At 36.0% G+C, this 21,210-nt stretch overlaps 1 protein-coding gene across 2 annotated transcripts in view; it reads right to left on the reverse strand.

Moving 5' to 3' along the window:
* The window catches only part of dpp (decapentaplegic morphogen), a 142,103-nt gene extending 121,657 nt beyond the window's left edge, over positions 1-20,446 (reverse strand). For both annotated transcript variants that reach the window (XM_090376493.1, XM_090376492.1), the window contains exon 1: positions 19,493-20,446. The gene's annotated coding sequence lies outside the window, so the exon portion shown is untranslated. The remainder of the gene's footprint in view (positions 1-19,492) is intronic.
* Between the last annotated feature and the right edge of the window lie 764 nt (positions 20,447-21,210).

Below are 21,210 nucleotides of genomic sequence, written 5' to 3' on the forward strand. Positions count from 1 at the left end.
TTGTCCATTACTTTTTTTTTTCCCTAAAATTGTTAATTACGCTAGTCCCTTGAACAGGTTTGTTTTTTTTTTTTTTTTTTTTTTTTTTGCTAGTCCCTTAGGAGGCAGGATTCGCTGGTCTCCAGTTTATTAGAGACGGGATTTTAAACTGCTTGTACCCAGGTTTGGGCTTTCTGAGTACGGGAACTGCTGGCATCCATTGCTATTACACTATCTCTAGTTGATGCGGGATTCTTTGTGGTATTCACCACCGTACGTGATTAAAGGAAACAGCTGCACCCATAGGACTTGCGCTTATTCCTATGGATGCTGGAAATATCCATGGCGGAGATGAACTAACGTTTATGGGGCCGCCGTGCGTAAGACACACACATGTGCTTCCCTGAAAACAACAGCAAATGGGGGAAAAAAATGTAAATGTGCTTCCCTGAAAACAACAGTCAGTGAAGCCCTAACAAAGCTACAAGAATGGGCCATCCTCCATAAACTACATATATCCCCTGAGAAAACCACTTCACTTCAGTTCTACTCAGAGGAACCCTTCAAATAAGCAGGCAGCCACAGATTAAAATTGCTGGTAGAACCATCCAACTGGCAACTAAACTGAAGTACCTTGGGGTAATTCCCGACCCCAAGCTCACGCTTTATCCGCATCCAGACTACCTTCATCGCAAAGTCCGGAACTACACCGCAGTGGTAGCGAGGATCAGCAGGTCTGACTGGGCTTCAATCGCTGCTTACTGCAAACGCTATATAAAGCTGTATTTATTCCCAGACACCTTTGGCAGGTGTCTGGTATCATCGTGCACTCATTGTTCGTAATCAAAGGAAGCTCGCCTTCATTCAGCGTAATTACTCTTTACACTATCACCCGTGTCTGCTGCACGGTAAGCAACTTAGCGTCCAAGTCCTGGTGGGAGTTCTCCCTCTAGACCTGCAGATTTTTCGCAAAAAATTCGCAAAGGCGTGCAGTACCGGCTCACAAAGGGGCACCCTACCACCATCCTAGATTTCACTACTAACCCAGCAAACACCATCAAAGAAGATGAAAAAGCGCCTTGCAGTCCATTTTCTTAACGCCTGGCAAAACAGATGGAATACCACCCCCAAAGGCTCCACCACCAAAAAAAAGTGTGTGCCACGCATAGCGGAAGTTAAGCGAAACTTCTTTAGGCGAACATTTTATCACTTGACGAGGATCCCGTATTGACTGTATGAATGCCGCAGGCGAAGAATCTGCATAAATGGGGGCTCGGGGATATGAGACGTTCCGTTATAGTTTCGACAAGTCCTGTGGCATTTGATATTTAAAACCATTTGACTTCGATAGAGACGGAGTCTCTATCGAAGTCAAATGGTTAAATAATTTTTCTTATTTAAAACCATTTTACTTCGATAGAGACTCCGTCTCTATCGAAGTAAAATGGTTTTAAATAAGAAAAATAGGAGGGATATTATCCATAGGCTATATAAAGGTAAAGATATAAAGCACAGATTTACACTTTATTACCTTACCAATTAAAAAAAGGCAAAGAGTCAACTACACGGGGTATTCACAGGTGATCACCCTCCCAATTATTAACCAGGTTAATGCTGCTTAACTTCGGTGTATTCATTCAGCCTAATACGATAGTGCGGTATTCATAGCGGCTGCAATGCGTTTACTTATAGCTTAGTTTGCTCTGTCGCATTTTAGTTGCGTTTTTTGTCAATCCACGAACGCAAGTTACTCCCATCTGAAAACTGCCTGGAGCATGCCTAAAGAAGTTTCACTTCAAAAATTCTTACCTGAAATAGCTCAGGTCTACCTTAAAGCTCCAGTATGGTACAGCCCAGGTTTACAAACCACTTTCTTGATTACAGGCCATGGATCCATAAATCACAAACTTGCTTCTGTGAACATCGTGGATGACCCTCGCTGTCTTCGCCGTGAAAACGAAGACTGGGATCACCCATTCTATGTTTGCTTGCTCTATGAGGACTGCGAACGTTGCTCATAACAAAAATACATGCCTTGCCTCGAGAAAATGAACATCTTCTGATCAATGGGGAAGACCAGTACCACGGTTCTCTGCATTCGTCTATGATCTGTTCACCAGAAGATCATTGGTATAGCGTCCTTTAATCAATGCACACTGATCGACACCCTTTTCTCAGATATTGAACATCTCCACCTCAGATTCGACTGTGTTAACCCGACTGTTCACGTCTTCACCTAGGTTGTGACCATTTCCACTTACTGGACTTGACACTGAGGTCACTTGAGTTGTTTCTCCCGTGTGTGTCCTGTCTCTCTTGATAGGTGACTGTCTTTTCACCCTCTCGAGGGCCTTCTTCTACTTTCTGCTTAGTTGGGAGAAATCCCTCCCAACCTGCGGAGGATGCCTTCTCCTACATCCTCAGTCGCTTTATCTATACCTCCTTTCCTTTACTCTCTTCGCTACATCCTGTACTCTCTTTTTTCTTTTTTTTTTATTTATGTATAATCTATTATGTAGCACAGAGCAAAACGGAAAGTAAAATAAAATAAATGACAGGTTTAATGTTAAATAGTAAAACAGAATATGTTAAATACATACAGTACAAAAAGCTTCAGGTACCGAAAGCTTTTTGTACTGTATGTATTTAACATATTCTGTTTTACTATTTAACATTAAACCTGTCATTTATTTTATTTTACTTTCCGTTTCACTTTGTGCTACATAATACAGAATGAATCTGGAGCACACAGGCCTCTTTACCTATTTTTTTATTTTAATTTTAATTTTTTTTTATTTGGTCTCTTTCCAGGAAGCTCAGGCGACCTGGAGGAGACTAGCCAAAGAATTACGGGCAGTCTGGCTAGCTCCTAGTGGTGTGTTTGGGCAACGTGAGGTCCCTCTAGGGGCCCTACGGCCAAAAGTCAGGACACCCAACACAATGCTCATAAACAACACACAACACTTTGTGGCTTTCACAGTGATACTGTTTGTCTCCACAGAGTTTATATGGCACAGGTGTGGGAAACCACCGGAGGCGCTTTTCCCCTAACACTATGCAAACTATATATATATCCAATGAAAAATACGTCTGATTAGAAAACGAATTTTTATTATCGGTTGTGATCACCACAGCCTTTAATGGACTCACTAACCCTCTGTATGAAATTTTCTCCAAGTTTAGTATATTAAAATTATAATCGTGCTCCCTTCTTGCTAAGGCAGCGATTAGTTCTCTACTTGAATTACGGCATCTTTTGCTGGCTTTTAGTAGTGAGTTTGAAACATTCTAAAGAAATTCAATTTGATTAATATCTAGATTCTAGGCTGAAAATAGTAACTATCTCTTTAAACCATTGGGGAGGCAATCAAACGCCCGTGGATTAAAATACCAACATATTAAAATGCAGAATAGGTCAAAACATCAAAATATTTGAAATTATATCCTTCAATGGTTTCAGATCGCTGACGTTGAAAGTAGTTTCCTTGAAATAAAATTAACCAGCGGTTATTTTCTGCAAGAAAACACCGCAATAACTCTGGACCCATCCATTTGGACACCACCAATTTTCTGTAGAAAAGGCACGCTGTGGCTGAGAATCATTACTGAAGACTTGAATGTATAATCAAGTGGATATTATCTTTATTACGTGCTGTCCGTTATGTAAAAATCATAACAGAGCGCTCTACGGTGTTTTCATTATATTTGTACGGCGCGTCATCTTTTGTGTAAGATAAGTATATTTGCCTCTTCAAGGTTAAATATTATTCCTAAAGCTGCATAGTGATTAGGAATGAGCAGAAATAAGTTGTTAGCTGAAGTCGATACCACATGTCTGTGATATCCCAGCTCATTCACAATCGTCAAAGGTCAATGTCAAGTTGTTGAATATCTGATTTTGGATAAACCTGTCCACGAATGAAGCGCCCTCGTGGGTAGCACAGGTGGTAGAATCACAGTCCTTCCGACACCGGGTTGGAAGAGACTTGAGTTCGAGTCCCGTCGATGACGAGGAATTTTTATGGATATTTTTCACAACGTAGCTGAGTTATTCGGTCTCTGGCGAGGGTATTATGGTTTTTTCTACAGGAAACTCGAGTTTTTCATCCAGCAAACAGAAAATCGACCACAGAATTTACAGACAGTATAATATAGAGCAATATGGCCTTAGTCGCTGATACTCTTAAAACCATACTACAGTAAACGGGGAGTGGCTGTGTTAAATAGGTTTTAAAGTCGGAATGACACGGAGTGTTGTCATTCTGATACAAACACAAAGAATTCAAACAATGTAGGTAAGGAGGATTGCTCAGAATTTTGCAATAAACAGCCACATTCATGGTTTCATAAATGACAACTAGTTAACCAAGTGCAAACTATGTAAAACAGGTCCTTACCATCATACTAGCACTATCGTTGTTGCGCAGTGCAATTATGGGTGAAACCATTCTTTGGGAAAACGTCACGCTCAGGTACATTCAACTGATGTCTGGACTTGTGGCGTGATTCATCATTCCATAACTTGTACTGCCGCTGCTATATTGTCCACTTTGTTTTTTTTTTTTTTTTTTGTTCTTTTCATCAGGATAGGTGGTGACGGATTATCAGCAGCTAGGAGACTATAGTAACCCATACTACGAACTGATTTTATGATGGTCGTTGGTACTTATCCCATTTTTTACTACTGTCTCTCGAATCAGCTCATTAAGGGTACATTTTGTTTTTTTGGCATTATCAGTTTTAGTTGTCGATATGGGGAAGACTAATAGTGCTTTACCAGTATAATTTATATTACTTGTGATGAATGGTTGCTTTTCCTTGCGGTTTTCAGTGTTGCCTGTGGTTTTCTGGGATGTTTCGAGCAAATTGATTTCGGGTGTTTAACTTTCTACAGTCTAAAAATACTATCGCACCTCTTCTGAAAGAATTTTGTCTTTTAGAAGAGGTTTTTTTGCCTGCCATGTTGTCTCAGGGATTAACCTTAATTTCCAAAAAATGAGATGGCCTAGTACATGTTGAAGGATAGTAAGGGTATATGCGTATATATGTCTATACTCTGAGTATAAAGCACATCTGATATAAACTCTGACCGAGCTGTTAGGTAGTTAATAGTATAATTTACCTTATAATAAAGATATGAACATGTTGGTTAGCTTGGCTTTATTTATTTATTATTTATTTTTTTTTTTTCAGAATTAGTATCAAGGCAGCTAAAGACATAAGGCGTCTGTATATCTTATCTGCAGATTGCATGTATTATACGGTATATAGTATCTGTAATTTAAGTGTATGTTTTCCTTGTTAAATAAAGAATAGTTCAATCCGTCGAAACGATCAACATGTATTAAAATCCATGAAAATTGCATTTTTCTACTAGTTTCGAACTAACGCCTTTTGCACAGAGTGCATGGAAGGACATCAATCTTAACTAGTGCAATACGTGGATACATGTTTATGTCAAATATCGTTATATCCGTTTCAGGTTGACTCTTGACGCATATAAAACCCGTAATAGTTATGGAACAGTGATGGTAATGTACTTCAAGCGTTTGCCTTTTAATTCAACTTTTAACATTTTAAGTATTTTCAGATTATGATAGCTCGTTCAGTTGTTTGCTTTGGACTGAATGAGTGAGCTGGATAGCGCTTGTGTTCGAAAAACACAAGCGTTATCTGAGAGACTTCTAGAATATTCATTTCTGATAAAAACTTTCTTTGTAACATCATCAGCCATTTTCAATCCGTTGCAGGATGAAGGCCTCTCCAGCAACTTTCCAGTTCCTTCTGTTTTGTGCAATGGCCATCCATTTACTACCCACAAACTCATGAATTTCATCTATCCATCTCCGCCGTTGTCTTCCAGGTTTTCTTCTAGCTCCTCTTGGGTACCATTCTGTTATTTTCTTAGTCCATCTGTCATGTCTTCGAGCTATGTGTCCTGCCCAAGACAATTTTAGTTCTTTAGTTTTGATAAAAATGTCCTTTACTTGAGTTTGCTGCCTAATCCATGTGTTTCTCTTCTTATCTAACGGTCTGATTCCCAATATAATTCGTTCCATTCTTCGCTGTGTAGTTCTCAGCTTCTCTTCCATTCTTTTGGTGAGTGCCCAAGTTTCACTTCATAAGTCATGGTGGGGAGTATACATTGGTTCATTATTTTACGTTTCAGACAAACTGGGATATTGCTCTTCAGTATGTGACTATATTTCCTGAATGCTGTCCATCCAAAATTTATCCTTCTCTTGACTTCCAGCCATTTATCATTATTACAGCTAATAACTTGTCCCAGATAAGTATATGACTCTGCCTTTTCAATTACTGCTCCTTCAATCATTATGTCCCTTTCTGTGACATACTTGTTCATCATTACGTTTGTTTTAGCCATATTCATCTTTAGTCCAAAACAATCCTTACTAACTGTGCATAACTGATTAAGCTTTTCCTCTAATTCTTTGGGATCGTGGCTTATGACCACAGTGTTATCTGCAAATCGTAAATGGTTTAGGTACTTTCCATTCACATTGACTCCTTTCTGCGACCAGTCTAATCTTCTGAAAGCTTCCTCAAGGGCAGCAGTAAACAGTTTCGGAGATATTGTCTCCTTGTCGAACTCCTTTCTCGATTTTAAATTTCCTACTGTTTTTGTCTAGTCTAATAAACGAGGTAGCGTTCTCATATATTTTCTTTAAAATCATAATATATGGGGTATCTATGCTTTGTCTTTCCAGTGCCCGAAACATTGCCTTATGCTGTATGGAGTCAAATTCTTTTTCATAATCCACAAACGCCAGGCATAATGGTGTTTTATATTCATTTGCTTTCTCCATTAGCTGTGATATTACATGAAGGTGATCCATAGTTGAGAATCCTGTTCTAAAGCCAGCTTGCTCTTTCGGTTGATTCTTCTCATCAAGTATTCTTTCTAATCTGTTAGTAATGACCCTTGTGAACAAATTGTAGATGTGGGATAACAAGCTAATTGGTCTATAATTTCCAATTTCTGATTTATCTCCTTTCTTATGCAGCAAAACAATGATTGCAATCTTTGTAACATATGGATTGCTATATAACTTCTATCTCATAAGTGACAGCAGAAGAAATATAATGGGCCAATCTTTAAATTCGGTTTATATCTAAAAAAAAACTGGGTTTTCTCTTTCGCTCTCGGAGTTTTTTTCCTGGAAACAGCTGTTAAAATTACAAATCCGCCTTACCTGGAATAATGTTCCCACAACTGGGGCGGTGTCCCCAAAACCTCCCTCAGGCTTCAAGTCTAACAGAGTCTCTCCACACTGTCTCATAGACGTTCTGTTTCTGCTGCATGCCTTTTCTATAGATTACTTCTCGGCCTTCTGGCTTAGATCGTATTGTAGTATTGCCTTTTCTATATGGACACTGTTCTTCTGAATTGGCTTCTGTAATTCAAACTCACAGAACCAACTTTTCTTCTTCCTCATTTATTCATTCAACTCCCGTTTTCTGGAAAAACCTTCCTTTATACTTATTTCCTGAAAATTACAATCGACAGAATTACAAGTCAACAAGTATCTTCTTTCATTTTCCCAACCTTCAGCCCGTTTATGGTAGAAAGTACTATAGGTTGTAATACATCCCGTGTTTGGGGTTTTCATTAAAAAAAGAAAATTCTGTAGATATAGGATTTTCCATGTCGGTGATATAGGAAATTCATATCCATTGTACATTTATTATATGAGTGTGATGGAATCATTAAACCAGCATTTGAACCGTGTGATTCATATATTCAAAAAGACATGGCGCAGTCCATTTCGAATTAATGTTTTTTTATTATTGTTATTAACAAAATTATATCACAAAGGTAACCACTTCGAACACTCGTTACTGCTTGTATTAATTTTATAACTTGTTATTTTTATGTAAAAATATACTTGTAATACAGTATTCTACACTAATTCACGGATCTTTGTAATTTTGAATAAAGGATGTGTTTTTCGAAGAAATTATAGGCCACCTTCAGCCATAACTGCTAACAACGAATCACAGACCTTTGACTAATTTCTGACTGAAATCCGGGATATTGTGTTGAATTATTCCTTTAAAGCATTCATGACTTCCACTAACGAAGAAAGCCGACTTCGTGTTACCATAATTCTGTGTTCCGCTGCATCCTAAAGACGTTCAGTTGTGTTGAGGTCTGAGCTTCATGGTTAGTCATTGCTGCAATATTCCAATGATATTCTCTTCAAACCACACGTCCATAATCCTTGCTTTGTGACATGTTTCCAGAACTTGAATGTATTAGTCATCTATGCATTTATCAGTTACATTAGTATTAGAATTTGACACGCATTACATACGTATTAAATTCATTGATTTTTGAGAACTTTCTTGCATACGGTGTATAAATAATGAGTGAATTTTCAGGCTAGAAATTGGTTGCTATTTTGTTAGAAAAAATGAAAGAATTTAAAGTATTTAGGATAGAATAAAAAAATGTATACGATTTCCGCCTATGGAAATTGACCACTAAGAAGAATACTATCAACTGTTTTACTGGAAATTATTAACACCTGCATTTCTCTTTTTAATTTTAATAGGTTAGAAAAACATATATATAATGCTTTGTTTCTATTAATTGTTTCAGTGATTTATTTTAAGATGTTGACCAATCAGAACTCCTTGTACAACGAAATTGATGCTCTACTTTTTCACTGTGCTCTCAGGTCAGTTGTTATTGTGTTTTACTTTTCTTTAAACAGTTCAAATTTAAAAACACAGAAAAGCTCTCTGTTGTTAAAAAAACATGACGAATAAAATATTGTTTATTTTATTAATTTGAGTTTAAATTTTCATTGTTTTACCAGCAAAATGCTGTATGGAGACTAGTTTAACAATCTGAATACAGTGAAACGAGATACGGTCACATCTACTGCCTTGCTAGAATTAGAAACAGGTGATTCTTATAAATAAAACTCTTAATATATTTTCCCTTATTAACAAGAGGTTTTTGCTAATATAATTTTTTAGAAAGAAATTAATGGTTTGTTACGTTTTTTCTGCATTTATTTCGGAAACACCTTAAGCAAGTGGAGAGAGAACTATTTTCATATAATAATTGATTAATTGAAAATGTCACTATTTCTGGCGGGTCCTTATGTTTCTGAAACCATTTCATTCTAGTTTATTACCATTCTGGCGAAAAATCTTTAATCGATTACATATTCTTTGCCATTGAATCCCAAGTTTATCTATATTAACTCCTCCCATTTGGATTCTCATGCTTGTATTATTTCTTTCTTGTATTATTTTTCGTTCTATTGTAAGCTCACGTACAGCGGCCGTAAATCATATCTAAGTACTCGTTTATTCAGTTTCTGCTATTGGTTACGCCCGCTAATGGCATTTACTGTGGCAAATATTCACAAACCAATTTCTATTATCTCTTATTTCCACTTTGTCATGCTTGTAATAATTGTCATCTTTTATATCTCTCACTTAATGTGTGTGCTGACTAGCATTTTATGTATGCCGTTCTCATAGTTCTGGTTTATATACAGGAGCAAACATATATTTTAAACTTAGTTTGATAAAGATATTGTCTCTTCTTTATGTTCCTGCTAGATTAATTTTTAAAAGAAGTAATTTTCCTAGGAATAACACTGAGTCTACAGACAAGCAGCTTTTGATATTATCTAAAAATTTTTAGGGAGGAAAATCACCTAGAAGCCAGGTTAGCTGTAATCCAGCAACGTGATTGCTAATAAATAGTAGTTATATGCAAAGCAAAATAAAATTCATTTTAATATTAAAAATATACTAGATTAATATTAAAAAATCGTTTAATTTTCGGTTTACAAGAATTTAAAATGTTATGGCATAAGACTGTCCTCCCGAAACAAAAATGCAGTAAAAAAAAAAAAAGTGTCCCTTATAAGAATACTGCTGTAAAAGCATCAGAAGTTGCAGGTATTTATCTGTATGAGAAACGAGATTGAGGCATTCAAACTTATTTTACAGATCAGTTACATTTTGCGAAGCTAAATAGCCGAAGACCATTGACAGCAGCTTAAAATTTAACGAACGTACTTACACTGTTTTCATTCTATTGCCATAACATTGAGCATGATATCTGTTTCAGTTAAATCTTTAAAAAAGTTGCAGTGAATCCTTTATAAAAAGTTCATTTAATATGTACCTTATCATAATGCATTTATTCGTATAATAGTTCATTACTCCAGATTAATAAACTATTATACGAACTATTAATCCTCACATAGTCCTGATTTGTTTAAAGTTTTGGCTCCTACCTTTCTTCAGGTAAAATAGAAAAATTTTACTGCGTGTTGCAGAGGAATGTTCACCAGTAATTTCTGTGATTTTTGAATCTTTTAGCGAATGAAACAAATGGTCGGGATGAGAGAGAGAGAGAGAGAGAGAGAGAGAGAGAGAGAGAGAGAGAGAGAGAGAGAGAGAGAGAGAGAGAGAGAGAGAGAGAGGCTTATTTTAGTATGGATTCATTAAAATTCTTTTTAATAGTTTTATTATTACTTTTTCAATATATATATTTTTTTTTTAAAAATTGCATAAAGACTCGCATCTTTTCGAAGCTTGACATCTCAATTTTTAATTTTTTGTATGTCTTAATTTTTTCAGAATTAATTAACTAATTAAATTTGCGTTTTTTATTGATCACGAAAAACGAAGAATTATTCTAACATAAGATTGTACTTTTGGAAATTTGCTTATGTAGTGAGTTGAAGTATTCTAGTTGGTTGTATTAGACATTCGATGAGAAACATGAAATCCCTCTCTTTGAAGGAACGTTTTACGTAGTTCAAGGAGTCCCTGTCGGAATGAAAGGAAAGTTTTGTAGCTGGGCTCAGCTCTGTTTTGAATATTTAAATATTTGCTATCTTAGTCAGGATTTTTTTTTTTTTTTTTTTTTTCAGGGTTATCTTGATCTGCTGTCATTACGCTAAGCTTAGTGTTCCATTTTTCTCCTCCCTGATCATCTGCAAGTTATCGCAGGGATACCGTAGTAATTAGAACATGATTACCTTACTATTACCATAGTAAGATTACCGTAGTAAGTTATAATTAGCATAAAAAATTGCATAAGATGAATACTGCTGTATTCATCTTATGCAATTTTTGCTTATTTATTCAATTAAGGTTTTCTAAATGATACTGTTCCAGTGTAATCAACTGGGTTAATAATGTTGGCTTTTCTAAGTGTGGATTCCCAAATTATTTGTCATACATTGGCCACCCCTCTCCACCAAAGTTAACCAGTCCTGAGAGAAAAAGACAACTATTTTAAATATTTGCAATGCTACATAAATTGTCATATTAGTAAACACTTGAAAATTGGAACTCAGATACTCTAAGCTAATTAGCAGCCTAGTAGATTATTTGATTGTGGTAGTGTATATGAGTTCGTGATCAACATCTCTTTGCAAACAGTAATTTTTAGAAGTGATCGTAGCTGGGTGGTCATTGTGAAGGCACAATTACTCACACCACGTGTTTGAATCCATTCAATAATACAACAAAATATAATATTCTTGTTATATTCATCTGATCTTATTCCCAAAGTATAACTAGGAAATTTATTTATGAAAGAAACGTTGAAATTAACGCAAGAATTAAAAATGAAATGTGGTCAGAATCAACATAACTTTCAGGAACATATAATTTCTCAGGTCATGAAATCGTTTTCTGATTAATCAATACAGTTCCAAATATAAAATAACAGGCAATTAGTAGAAATTAAGATAAAGTTATTCTTACATCCTATCTACTAAAGGCGGAATCGATTTTGTGTTATGATGATTATTACTGTGAATTCATCCAAGGAGTTGCAATAATAGAATTTTTCATGAGATTGTGTATCGTTGTGTGTTAATAAGAAATGCACAGAACTGTAAAAAAGTTCTTCGTTTATTGTATCACCGTAGGAGTTTTAAAATTATACGATACCTACGAATGATGCGAAGTTAAAGAAAATGAATAAATGGAACCATAGTTCTACTTAAGTAGAATAATGGAAGCTAATTCTAATTCTAATTTTATTAACTTTAAGAACTATTAATTCATCACAGAAATATATACAATACTAATTAAAAGTCAGGACAACTTTAAAAACGCCAGCAAGACCCAATTTATATACGCTTATGTGATGTACAAAGGTATGACGAACAGAAACCAACTAGTGCATATAATTTGGAGTTACATGAAACCCATTAAAGAAATAAGGAGGTGTTTAAAGAAACTGATCAACATGACCACATTTGAAGAAACTGATCATCAGTATAATGCGCCAGTGGCGCATTATAACTTCATAGGGCCCAAGATGGAATTTGGGCCCCCCATCTAAAGATGGGGACAACAAATTCCATTCTAAGACAGTCTTTATTTTTTCAATTAAATGAACTATTTAAGGAAGAACTAAATATAAAATTTCATCAAAATTGGCAAAACCATTTTTGAAAAAAAAAAAAAACGTATAATTTTCAAATTAAGCTTCAAGTAAAGTTCATTGACCTTGGCAGGTAGAAAGTTCGGTTTCCGATAAAAAATCACTTAAAAATATTAGTAAAAAAGAGCAATTAGTTTTTGAAACAGTGATTTTGGGGTCCCCTCTGAACGGGACCGAAGGTCTTTTTTGCCTGTGGGATAACGCGCCAGTGATGGTCGACTTTGGTTGACTTTTCCTGACTTTCAGTTCGTAGTGTATATATATTTTTTTATTTCTCGAAAGGGTTGTTCTTATGTCTCGTATTTAAACATTGTTTTTCGTGGTTTACCTAGGTGAAAGTTCAATAAAGTGAACACAGTGTACATCTTTATGGTATCTTTAATTTGTCAATGGCAATAAAACAATCTGGCAAATTTATACCTAGAGTGCCCAGAGTTTTGACTACACCTACGTTTAAAGTTTTGGGGTTATTGACCATGTACATTAACGTTCTGCGGTGACGTCAATAGGGAACGAAGTAAACTATCAGGATACGTCACTCACCTTTTCCTTATACCATATCAGGAGGTATTCTAGTGTTATTTTCTGTCAACTTGAATTTTCTAAAATCAGGATCTAAAAGAAGTTTCAGCTAAGAGTTTCAGATTAAGATTTAATTTTAAAATTTTAAAAAATATCCTGTATTGAAAAATTCGAACCACGTAATATAAATAAAAACATACAAAAAAAAAAAATAAATAAAAAATACAAAAGTATGTTAAAAAAAAAAAAAAAAGCAGTGACTGAACTCGTGACAATCTTTCTCCCAATGTGGTATTTCGCTATGATTTTTTAAAAAATAATCGATTACCTGATAATAGTGTAATTGAAATTACACTATCGGGTAATTGAATGTTAATGAGACATAAATGCATCATTATGATTCGATACGTTTATCATTCATTATACATATTTACTTCTTTTCCTAAGTGTTATCCCATCTGCTTGGGGGCAGTGTTTATAGTAAGTTCCTATATCTTCACGCGTTCCTGCTTGGGATAAATCCTCATTCATTCTGCATTCGTCCATATCCTTCCTAACTGTCGTCCACTGTTTTCTGCCTTCGTGGGTAGCACATTTGGTACACACCGACTCCCTATATCAGGTGGAAAAGACCTAAGTTCGAATCTCGTCTCGTCAATGACACCAGGAATTTTTATTGGTCTTATTCACAAAATGGCTGAGTTAGTTGGTCTCAGGAGAATGATTTTTTTCCCTGAAACTCGGGTTTTTCGCCTAGAAAACAGCAACTCAAGCATAGGCCAAATGCAATTTACTGATACAGTATATTATATATGGCCCAAGTTGCTGATGCGCCTAAAATCCTACAACATAACATGTATTTATGCGTAAATTGTATGTGGGACCCAGGGTTCCACCCATAGCCGCTGTATCTTCTGTGCTACAGCCTTAAGGCAAAGCAAGTTATGCATGGTGTCATTGTAAGTCTGTGTAGTGTCATGTCCTGTTGTTGTTGTGTTGTTGACTGGCCTCTTAACCACTAGGAGGAGTTAAAGGGACGACCCCCAGCACCCATCCTTGCCGCAAGGAGGTGAGCCATTTACTGTACATATACTGGGACGCTCCCAGTGCCAATTTGTCACTGACAGAATCCTGACTTGGCTCGCCTGAAAAATAATTCACAAGGAAAGAAGTGGGATATAAAGTATTGTTGGGGTCAGTAGAATAGGGATAAACAATGGAGACTCTAGGAAGGCCTCCCCAATAGAAAAGAAGGGAGCAGGTGCGATATAAGTAGATAGTAGGACAGTGTGTCGTGTCCTACCTGTCTAACAAGAGAGCAGGTCAGGTCAGGTCAGGTTAGATCAGAAGTCATCTTATCCCATATGGTCCCTTGGGGTTAGCGAGTAATCCCGTCTTAATCCATTACCAGTGGAAGAGTGGTGAGCCTCCGCATTGTTAGCGTTCTCTAATGTTACATCTCGCCTTACAATCGCTAAGGCCAGCAGTCTTATTCCGGTGGTAGACCTTGTCAGTTATAATAGTCAGTAGTTGGTGCTAGTTGCCATTCGTCTCTTCTTGGTTGAAGTGATTTGTTCTTTCCCTTTCACTAGGTTTTTGTGAATACTAGTCTTTGGCCTTCCTGTTCTTCGTGCCCCCCCTTGCCTCCCTTCACTGGCATCCCTCTAATCTTATTAACTGGGAAAGTCTGTGGTCAAACAAGCTCAGTTTACTTTCCTCAATTTTTAATTCAATCAATCTCACATCTAATCTCCTTCTTATATGTACTCTTCCTCACTTTTTTCTTTCTTGTAACACCATACACCCACTTCAGCATTCTCATCCCTGCTACATGTAACCCCTGTACCTGTTATCTCTTTACTGGCCAACACTCCGCTCCTTACATCAGTACTGGTCACACCACTGTCCTGTAAAATTTCCCTTTAAGCCTTAATGGTACTCGCGGATCGCGGAGCACCCTACTTGCCTGCCTCCACTTGATCTATTCTGCACCTATTCTACTCGTTCGGTCCTCATTCGCCCCATACCGCTGTACCCTCGGCACCGAAGTTTATTCTTCTGTGCCATGTGCTGATCTTCTGTTTTCACCACACTCTCCTCTACACTTTACTCCTGTTTCCACTCAAACTACACTCTGTGTCTCTGTCTTTGTTCTACTAATCTGCAAACCACTAGACTCTAGGATCCTTCTCCAGTTTTGTATTTTGCACCGTCTCTAGTCCTTTCGACTAGTACAATATCGCGAGAAAATATCAAAGGCCACTGGATTTTCTCCTGTATCTTCCTTCTTAATTCATCCAAAATCAATAAAGTCCATAAACAGGTATGGACTTAATGCCAACCTTGGTGCAGGCTCACCCTTGCGGGAAACGTTCCCGTTTCCCCACTGATAATTCTTACATCCGCAATAGACCCTTCATACATATTCTGGATACCGTAAAATATCCTCATGGGATCCATTTTCTTCCCAGTACCGACAATATCATTTCCCTTGGAACTTTATCGTAGGCTTTCTCTAAACCAATAAAGATCACATGCATATCCGTCATCTCGTATCTAAATTTCTCCATCATTTACCTCTGTAATTGATTATACATATTTACTAAAACTATATGTTTACTTTATGTGCTGATATACATTTATTTTAATTCAGAAATTTAAATTCCTTTAGAGAAAAAAAACGAAATAAACGAAAATAGTTCTTATTTTTAAGGTTCCCTCCATAATAAAAGGCTTGAATAGTTTTCTGTTTTGCATTTTTGCAGTAAAGGTTCGGCTAATATACAACACTCTCTCATTATTCATAGATATGTATGTTCGTTCTGATTAAGTCTGTTGAAGTATTTCTGAATAAGAGGCCACACATCATATTTCTAAAGAATTTGGGCTTCAACGGCGAAACTCGCAGGAGAAAATGGACGGAAGACCGCACGAGACATTGTTAGTTACAGCGGCCGAAACCACCATGACCTGCGGCTGTTCTGTTCTGCATGCTATTTCTCATGCCGTCACAAAATGGCCCTGACAGGTTGCTACGCTATCAGGGGCCTGCATCTACTCACGTGCCTAGTCTCCAAAAGTAGGCTTTAGTTGCGAAAGACGAATCACGGCCAAGAGACGTATGGCCACCTTGTATTTGTCTCTGTCTCTTGGCTGACAGTCAAAAGATGCCTTCCTTTAGTGGAAAGCAAGGTCCCGAGAACCCCCCCCCCCCCATTTTATCGTATTCATTATTTCCATCGTTCCTTCCACGCGCCGCAAAGAACGAACGAATGAGCTTACACACGACACACGAGCATGCATAAGGACATCCGATTCTCCTTTATTTTAAAGGTGCAAAGTTGTATATTTATAGTAACGATAACATTTTTCAAATGAAAATTGCTAAAACATTATTCAAGTCTCTAGCTTACCTAGTGATGCACATAAATAATTCATGAAATGATGAAACCCTCAATTTCTCGTAAAGTGCGAGTATAAATATTTTCGACAATTTTCAGAAGTAACTCGAATTTGTGTTTAAAAGTGTAATATTAGACGTAATTACATATATATTTTAACTTAATATTAACTAAATAAATCTTGTTGCATATCATATAATAAATTTAACAGGATGCAATCAAATTAACACTCAAAATATTTTGCTCAGATAAGTAATATTAAAGTAATAGAAATTAGAAGTTAAATTTTATAAATCTTGAATGTGAACATCATGGAAATTGACTGTCTAAAGGCAAAGCATTGCATTGATTTGGTTTTAAATAAGATCTATATTTAATTACATTCGAAAATGTTTAATAATATTACCATACAGTCATTTCCAAAATTTCGAAAGATAATGAGAAGAAATGGAGGAGGAGGAATAAGTATTGAACCATGTAGGCTGAAGTTTGGAAAATGTTTTATGTATTTAGAGTCTTTGAAACTGAAATAATTTAAAATTAACAAGCAGTTTAAACACCAAAATTCTTCTCAAATATCACGAATCAGAAAAAAAGGTGTGTATGCTTCTCTTGCATAGTAATGCCATTTATTTTAATTTCTTACCTTTCTTTAAAAAAAAAATCTTAATATTGCAGTTTTTGAAGTTAGGCTTTTTAAATACACAATACATTATGCGAAATATATTATCGAATTTTATTTAATCGGTACTAATAGCAGTCTCCACTTTCAGTGTTCGTTAAAAGATCTTGTCAAAAAAGTATACAGATCATAAGATAGATGACAGTACTTTTTTTAAAGATATTTATAGCAATTTCTACATCACAATTTATATCTGAGTTAAACAATTCTGCTTTTTTTTTTATCTACTTTAAGCCTTTGATCCTTTTCGTAATGATGTCCAGCTACAAGGGACCTTACTACAGAATTATTATTTAGAATTAAATGATTAATATTAATATAAGAAAGAATAGGTGCTTTAACAGTGTGTAGTATTTTGTTTGTTTTTTTACGTGCACCTTTATAAAATTATTAGATTAAATTCGTATAATCATTTTGTTTCAGTAATTTGGGAGTCCAATCACACTTGCATATTATAAAAGTAATTTATCTACAACGATCTGCTTTTATTTGTTTATTTTTTTCTTCTTGAAATGCGAAAGAGTTATCATGGAATTAAGATTTCTTTGCCTCGACTGAATTACTGTTTTGTGGATGAATGCCGATATTATAGTGTTAATAGGTTTATGCCGACAACGATATACCTTAGAGTGCAATTTTAACGAGATTGCTCTACAGGCTTTGTTAGAACCTTTTAATGATACCGCTTAGGTTAAAAACATCAATTAAAAATCGTACTCTGGTGTTGTATTCCATGTTATCTTTTATGATAATACACTTAAATAACCCTGAAGAGTACAGAGAATTATATTTTTTCATCTGTTGATATTTTAATGCCAATCAACCAACTTCTGTTTGTTTGATATATTCCTTTTTAATATTTGACAATTGGAATGCAGCAAGGTTTTGAAAAAGGGCCATCCTCAGCTTATGCTGCTAACAAGGAATGAAAACCAAACTTAAGTATTAATACTATGTATTAGCATGCGTGATGAGAGAAACTGTAATGGAAACCAAAAGACTCTAGAGAAAGTGTAGAAATAACGCAAACTCCAAAATTAGCGTTCGTTTTTGCAATTTAAGATTTCACATCTTGCCCTTATTTTGAATAACATCCGTGTTTTTTTTTTTTTTTTTTAACATAATCGGCAGTAATCATCAACTTTTGAGATCAAACGAATTAAGAAGATCATTTACTACTATTACCTTAGCAGGCACATAATTTTAACCATTTAGATTGTTTTTATTTCAGTTTATGATTAGATGCACCGCAGTTGCCTTCTAATGATATATTCCATGAGTTCAATTAATATGTAAATTAATTAGAATAGCAAATGTATAAAAATGTTTATATAAGGATTGGTATCATTTGTAGAGAGTCATTCATATTACATTATTATTAACCGACAACATTTAGCTGTGAACTTCGCTTTAGATTAACTTTATTTCGTCTTGGAGTTATGGGACCTATAATAAGAATTTAAAGAAAAGAGGATAATTCTCAAATGTTGCCTAATTTATAAGTCTTGACGACTTAATTTTAATTATGATAAGGAATGACAAAAGAAGAATAATAAATCACCTTTGATTTTAATATTCTTCCTTTAATTGTGTTTTAAGTTAATACACGACTTATCAAAGTAGGTAACAATTTTTAGCATTGAAAATTATTCCTAAACTTTTATTTCTTATTACCTCAGGATTTTTAAACTTTAAACACATTTTAACAATTATTTTTCTCCCCTTTCATATTAGTTCTAATAATTTATATCTTTTAATTAAATTATCCAAATATATTTGCTTTTAAGCAAATTCTTTATTTCAATTTTTTGATTATTTTTTAAAGGTTACTTTCCAGTTGAAATTTGTAGTTAGTAAAAGCAGGTCAATTTAGCGAAGGTACTTTGAGACATTAAAAGTACAACGGCTTCTTTTTTTTTTTTTTGAATAATGCACAGATGTATTGCCACACTAGAGCTTATCTTAACTGGGTTGGGTACAACATGTCCTACCTTACATTTAAGATATGGCAAAAAAAAAAAAAAAAAGAAAAGAGTATTCATACAATTCATATTTCGAGTCCTGAAATATGAATTGTACAAATTCAATATGTACATAATTACTAAAGAAATGAAAATTGCATCAGTACATTTAATTGAAGTAAAAAGAGGGCCTTAAACACAATATATCCTTAATCTACACATCACTCAGCATAATTATATCATGTGCGTTATTTCATCTATAAATAACTACTTTTTTTTTTATTGACAGTTATCATAAGGAACCCCTTATAGAGATAACCCAGAAATAGCTACGCGTCTAAAATATATGATGTAACAAGCAAAGTGAACTTTTGTGTTCAACTATAGTTGTCAGCAAGTAGTTGATGCATAATAATTTATGATTGAACTAAGAAATTCACCTTGAGGTAGTACAGTTGATATACTACGAGACATAACTACATTGTCTTACCTTGGCTAAGATATCCTTGGGCTGGTCAATCGCTGGGAGCAAAGGTTCTATTTTGGAGCGGGCTCATGAGAGCTCCTTCACAATACAAATGAAAACACCTCCGTTTGACTGGAACACAAAAGGTACTCCTGGATTGTGGAGTGTGGTCATCTAGAACAGTACAGCAGTGAGTTGCTGACGAAGTTGTCACACTACTCATGAGGACTGTTGTTTCTATTGTTCCTCACCCGCACTGCCAGGTCCTCGAGGCCGTGCTGGCGAGTGACGCTACGGCACAGCCCTTCGGGCGCTCGTCCTCGGTACGCAGGTGCAAGAGCGTGCTTGCGTGCCCCGAGAACTGAGGTGACCTTTCCCGGCCAGGTAAAGAGCTCTGAGGAGGGAGCGAGGCCCACTGCGGTGGGACGTACGTGAAGGAATCACCTTCCTTTCACACCTGGCCTTGTGGTCTTCTTACTGCCAGCGGCCTGCGGGTGGACGGTGGGGCTACACTAGTGGTCAGCATGTATTCCGTGAACACGCGGCTTCTTCCGAAACAGTCGTGGCGCCCTCTTCACGGTTTCAGCTTGTTGATGGTAACTTTTTTTTTTTTTTTTTTTTCGGGATTCCAAACTGTCGAAGTCTCCTTGATGATAAGGCTGCGTAGGATTTATTGGAGTTTCATGTAGTCAATGTACTTTCGAATACTTCTTGGAGAAAGAAAATAAATAAATAACACGCACACTCACACGCATACGCACATTTAAGAGCAATTGAACATATCCACGCTCGTATTATTCATCTTAAACTTACATCGTTATTGCACTTCACACTTAAATCAGGATCAGCTCACTGTCGTGCCATCCGCCAGTTCGATAAACATACTCCTTAAAAGAGAAAAACAATGCACCGACTACTTTACCCCTTTACAGGAAATGTTCTCACGGCCTCTCATAGGATCTATAAACTGTGACTGTCTCTTCCTTGTGCTTAGTGCTCCGACTGAAGGGGAGATTTACGGCTTAATTCAGAGTCGTGTGTAGCCAATCACTTCTTTAATTTAATGCGCAGGCGCAGAGCTTCTAAGAATTGTACAGTAAATCGCGATTGGGTATTTCTTGCCACCAGACTGTTTTCCGGCAGTCACTTACAGACTTGTAACATTGCCCTTGCAGATGTAGTGATTGACCTTGTTATGTTCCCAATAAAAGCTAACGGTTTCACTTAAGCACTTAGTCGCAAGATAGTGAGATAAGACACTTTTAGCTTGATGGATTACTATTATAACAAAGAATTTAAATTTATACACAACTTTTCAATGTTTAGAAACATTATAATTTGAACCCACGGAGATTCTGAATAAGTTGTAATTCTTTACAATAATTGCGACAAACTTCTGGAACAAACACTTTGCTAACAGATACTTAAACAATGACCTACAAATTCAACATTAGATTAATGAGTTTCGTCGTTTAAAATAAATTACCTGTTTATACTCCGGGACGACCAAACGGTCAGGGGAGTTCACAAGATAGACGGAATACGAGAAACAGCACCGTATTTAGCAGTCACGGGCTTGAACACCGGTCACTCAAAGCACGTGTACTTATGCACCCGCGCTCCTGACCACTCGGCTACTTCGGTCGTCTGATATCAAGCGATAGTGTACTTGCTTTATCTCTCTTCCTGAAGCCACAAAATCATAGTGATAATTACATATATGCATTGAGGTACCAGAACTG

Source organism: Mastigoproctus giganteus, chromosome 6, assembly GCF_048544385.1.
Source record: "Mastigoproctus giganteus isolate SK-2022 chromosome 6, ASM4854438v1, whole genome shotgun sequence".
Lineage (NCBI taxonomy): Eukaryota > Metazoa > Arthropoda > Arachnida > Uropygi > Thelyphonidae > Mastigoproctus > Mastigoproctus giganteus.